General features: G+C 56.1%; 2 non-coding genes and 1 pseudogene across 2 annotated transcripts; all 3 read right to left on the reverse strand.

Moving 5' to 3' along the window:
• LOC124771424 overlaps window positions 1–86 on the reverse strand; it is a 4,222-nt pseudogene extending 4,136 nt beyond the window's left edge.
• Window positions 87–274: 188 nt separating this feature from the next.
• LOC124771944 lies at window positions 275–429 on the reverse strand. The gene has a single exon (XR_007013641.1). It is a non-coding gene; the product is annotated as a 5.8S ribosomal RNA (ribosomal RNA).
• A 351-nt stretch (window positions 430–780) lies between these two features.
• Window positions 781–2,689, reverse strand: LOC124771344. Its single transcript, XR_007013360.1, has one exon. It is a non-coding gene; the product is annotated as a small subunit ribosomal RNA (ribosomal RNA).
• Window positions 2,690–5,000: the final 2,311 nt, after the last annotated feature.

Consider the following 5,000-nt stretch of genomic DNA (forward strand, 5'->3'; position numbering starts at 1 on the left):
CTACTGGGGGAATCCTTGTTAGTTTCTTTTCCTCCGCTTAGTAATATGCTTAAATTCAGCGGGTAGTCTCGCCTGCTCTGAGGTCGTTGTACGAGGTGTCGCACGCCACACCGCCAGCCGGCTGTGCACGCTACCGAGAAAGTACCGGTATGCGAACCGCCAGGCGACGGGCGCGCATCGCACGTTTGAGGAGACGCGGCCGGCCCCACAGGCGGCCGCGACACTCCCAGGTCTGCGAAGCGGGGCAAACGCCGCGCGCTTCAGTATACGTAGCCGACCCTCAGCCAGACGTGGCCCGGGAACGGAATCCATGGACCGCAATGTGCGTTCGAAACGTCGATGTTCATGTGTCCTGCAGTTCACATGTCGACGCGCAATTTGCTGCGTTCTTCATCGACCCACGAGCCGAGTGATCCACCGTCCTGGGTGATCTTTTCTCAGTTTCCGCCGTCTCTTTCGAGACGGTCGCATAGGCGGGAGTGAGGCGTGTGGCGGCCCCTGTTCCAGCGTTCTGTGTCCAACGGCCTCACGGCCGACGGGCGTCGTACGGCTCCACACCGGAGCGGACAGGCACTCGGGCGAAAGTCATTCAAAACCGGCGCCAGGCGCCAGGTGCCGCAGGCCAGCCGCTCCAGCGCTTCAGCGCTCGTACCACACAACATTGCCGCTAGTTTTGAGAGGCACGCGTGGTTCCGCACGCGGCGCACGGCTACGGCGAGCCGTACAGGTAGCGTGTTGCGCGACACGACACGCACATCGAAAGACATGCAGTCTAGTCGGTAATGATCCTTCCGCAGGTTCACCTACGGAAACCTTGTTACGACTTTTACTTCCTCTAAATGATCAAGTTTGGTCATCTTTCCGGTAGCATCGGCAACGACAGAGTCAATGCCGCGTACCAGTCCGAAGACCTCACTAAATCATTCAATCGGTAGTAGCGACGGGCGGTGTGTACAAAGGGCAGGGACGTAATCAACGCGAGCTTATGACTCGCGCTTACTGGGAATTCCTCGTTCATGGGGAACAATTGCAAGCCCCAATCCCTAGCACGAAGGAGGTTCAGCGGGTTACCCCGACCTTTCGGCCTAGGAAGACACGCTGATTCCTTCAGTGTAGCGCGCGTGCGGCCCAGAACATCTAAGGGCATCACAGACCTGTTATTGCTCAATCTCGTGCGGCTAGAAGCCGCCTGTCCCTCTAAGAAGAAAAGTAATCGCTGACAGCACGAAGGATGTCACGCGACTAGTTAGCAGGCTAGAGTCTCGTTCGTTATCGGAATTAACCAGACAAATCGCTCCACCAACTAAGAACGGCCATGCACCACCACCCACCGAATCAAGAAAGAGCTATCAATCTGTCATTCCTTCCGGTGTCCGGGCCTGGTGAGGTTTCCCGTGTTGAGTCAAATTAAGCCGCAGGCTCCACTCCTGGTGGTGCCCTTCCGTCAATTCCTTTAAGTTTCAGCTTTGCAACCATACTTCCCCCGGAACCCAAAAGCTTTGGTTTCCCGGAGGCTGCCCGCCGAGTCATCGGAGGAACTGCGGCGGATCGCTGGCTGGCATCGTTTATGGTTAGAACTAGGGCGGTATCTGATCGCCTTCGAACCTCTAACTTTCGTTCTTGATTAATGAAAACATACTTGGCAAATGCTTTCGCTTCTGTTCGTCTTGCGACGATCCAAGAATTTCACCTCTAACGTCGCAATACGAATGCCCCCGCCTGTCCCTATTAATCATTACCTCGGGTTCCGAAAACCAACAAAATAGAACCGAGGTCCTATTCCATTATTCCATGCACACAGTATTCAGGCGGGCTTGCCTGCTTTAAGCACTCTAATTTGTTCAAAGTAAACGTGCCGGCCCACCGAGACACTCAATAAAGAGCACCCTGGTAGGATTTCAACGGGGTCCGCCTCGGGACGCACGAGCACGCACGGGGCGGTCGCACGCCTTCGGCTCGCCCCACCGGCAGGACGTCCCACGATACATGCCAGTTAAACACCGACGGGCGGTGAACCAACAGCGTGGGACACAAATCCAACTACGAGCTTTTTAACCGCAACAACTTTAATATACGCTATTGGAGCTGGAATTACCGCGGCTGCTGGCACCAGACTTGCCCTCCAATAGATACTCGTTAAAGGATTTAAAGTGTACTCATTCCGATTACGGGGCCTCGGATGAGTCCCGTATCGTTATTTTTCGTCACTACCTCCCCGTGCCGGGAGTGGGTAATTTGCGCGCCTGCTGCCTTCCTTGGATGTGGTAGCCGTTTCTCAGGCTCCCTCTCCGGAATCGAACCCTGATTCCCCGTTACCCGTTACAACCATGGTAGGCGCAGAACCTACCATCGACAGTTGATAAGGCAGACATTTGAAAGATGCGTCGCCGGTACGAGGACCGTGCGATCAGCCCAAAGTTATTCAGAGTCACCAAGGCAAACGGACCGGACGAGCCGACCGATTGGTTTTGATCTAATAAAAGCGTCCCTTCCATCTCTGGTCGGGACTCTGTTTGCATGTATTAGCTCTAGAATTACCACAGTTATCCAAGTAACGTGGGTACGATCTAAGGAACCATAACTGATTTAATGAGCCATTCGCGGTTTCACCTTAATGCGGCTTGTACTGAGACATGCATGGCTTAATCTTTGAGACAAGCATATGACTACTGGCAGGATCAACCAGGGAGCTGCGTCAACTAGAGCTGAGCAGCCGGCCGCCCGGGAGTGTGTCCCGGGGGCCCGCGCGAACACGCAAGCGTCCGCTCAATCATTCTGCAAACAGGAGGAGGCTGAGCTCCCCTGCACAATACACCTCGAAACCCTCTCAGGTCCCGGCGGCGCGCAGCGCCGTCCCAAGTACTTGGTCGGGTTCGAGAGAGGCGCAATCGCCCGGAGTTAGGCGAGTAGACGCTTTCGGTGCGACCACCCGTGCTCCCAACTGAGCTTGCCGCTGCCGACAGAGGCCCGGGAGCGTGCTGTCGTGGCATTGCCGGCGGGAGACAACACGCGCCACCTACGGTGACCGGCAGCTCCAACGCCAGCGCCACAGAAGGACAAAAGCCCCACTTGGGTGCCGAAGCGAACTCTCCCAGCACAGCGCACGCGCCAACACATCCGCACAGCTGCGATACAAACCACCAGCGAGAACCGCTGGGGCGACCGAGCAGCAGACGGCGTCGCGGCGCCGAGCGCCGGGCGGCGGCGCATCCTCAACGCACACAGTCCTCAATCGGACCAGCACACTGAAGATGTCCACCGCGCTTCGCACCGGGCCCGCGAGGACCTACTTTGGCCGCACGGCGCCGCGCGCAGGGTGCGCCGGCGCGCAGCTGCGACGCCTGCCGCGTCCGTCGGCCGGCGCGCCTGCCACTGGCCGCCCCCACCAGCCGGCTGTAGCGCGTGCGCCCACGCACCGCGCGGCCAGCACGCCGGGAGGCGCCCCCTCACCGGCCGGGGACGGTCCCACCCAGCCACCGCCGCGTATCGCTTCACACCCAGATGCCGTTCAGTTTCGTCGGCATGGTGGGTATCGCTGGAACAACCGGTTAGTACCTCAACCTATCGTCGCCATCACCGATTCACCCCTAGCGAGAACAACCGCACCACAACAGGTTACCATTTGTTCATTTGCGTAACTTCACCAGAAAACGCAGGCGTCCATCGCCATTTGCAACTTCCACGATTATTGCATGCCTGTGTCAGGTGTCACGCCACACTACGTCTGCCCACATACACGCAACAAAATGTGCACGCCTAGACAATACGTGGAAGGTGGCCCCCGTACGTATGCGATGTCCATTGCTCGAACGACTGTCAACCGGCCTCTGTAGCATGTCGCAGATATGGAACGTGGTGCACCATGCCATCACGGTGTGTGAGGAGAGACGACTAGGTCCGAATACATCAACAGACAGCTCATGCTGATCGCCATCCACGGCGTCCGTTCCTCCCACACGTCTCTATGGCGTACCACACTGCAATCCAGCTCTCATAGGGAGACGACACGTAGCTGCGTGCACAATATTTGCACTGTATGGTCCGCCGTTTTTGGGCGCAGTCGTTGTACGGTCACACATGTGCCACGATGTATCATTCAGTACATAAGGACGAATGTGCAGTACAGATTGTGGTTTACGCGTACGACATTAGCGGACAGTTGACACAGGCCGCACCACAACGTAGCCTGAGTACGTCGCATGCGGAGGGCATTGAACATGCAAAGTTCTCACCAACCAGCTTGCGAAGGCAGGGGGCAAGGTGGGGACGTGGGGAGGGGCGGCATGTACGTCCTGCTGCCATCCACATTACAGTGTACAGCAGGAGCATGTGGAAAGTGAGCAAGACTTGCAAGGTGTTTAACATGAAGCGATACACAGGGGAGCGGGGAGTGCGAGTAGCGAACTATATTGCGAGGGTTGCGGGTGGGCAACACTACACTAATTGAACGAGTCGTATAACAATTACAGAGCAGGTTTAGGCGACAACGTGGGTTACGTTAGGCGACAACGTGGGTTACGTTAGGGGACAACGTGGGTTACGTTAGGGCACAACGTGGGTTAGGTTAAGGCACAACGTGGGTTAGGTTAAGGCACAACGTGGGTTAGGTTAAGGCACGACATGGGTTAGGTTAAGGCACGACATGGGTTAGGTTAAGGCACAACATGGGTTAGGTTAAGGCACAACATGGGTTAGGTTAAGGCACAACATGGGTTAGGTTAAGGCACAAAATGGGTTAGGTTAAGGCACAACATGGGTTAGGTTAAGGCACAACATGGGTTAGGTTAAGGCACAACATGGGTTAGGTTAAGGCACAACATGGGTTAGGTTAAGGCACAACATGGGTTAGGTTAAGGCACAACATGGGTTAGGTTAAGGCACAACATGGGTTAGGTTAAGGCACAACATGGGTTAGGTTAAGGCACAACATGGGTTAGGTTAAGGCACAACATGGGTTAGGTTAAGGCACAACATGGGTTAGGTTAAGGCACAACATGGGT

Source organism: Schistocerca piceifrons, unplaced genomic scaffold (genome assembly GCF_021461385.2).
Source record: "Schistocerca piceifrons isolate TAMUIC-IGC-003096 unplaced genomic scaffold, iqSchPice1.1 HiC_scaffold_936, whole genome shotgun sequence".
Taxonomy (NCBI): Eukaryota; Metazoa; Arthropoda; class Insecta; order Orthoptera; family Acrididae; genus Schistocerca; species Schistocerca piceifrons.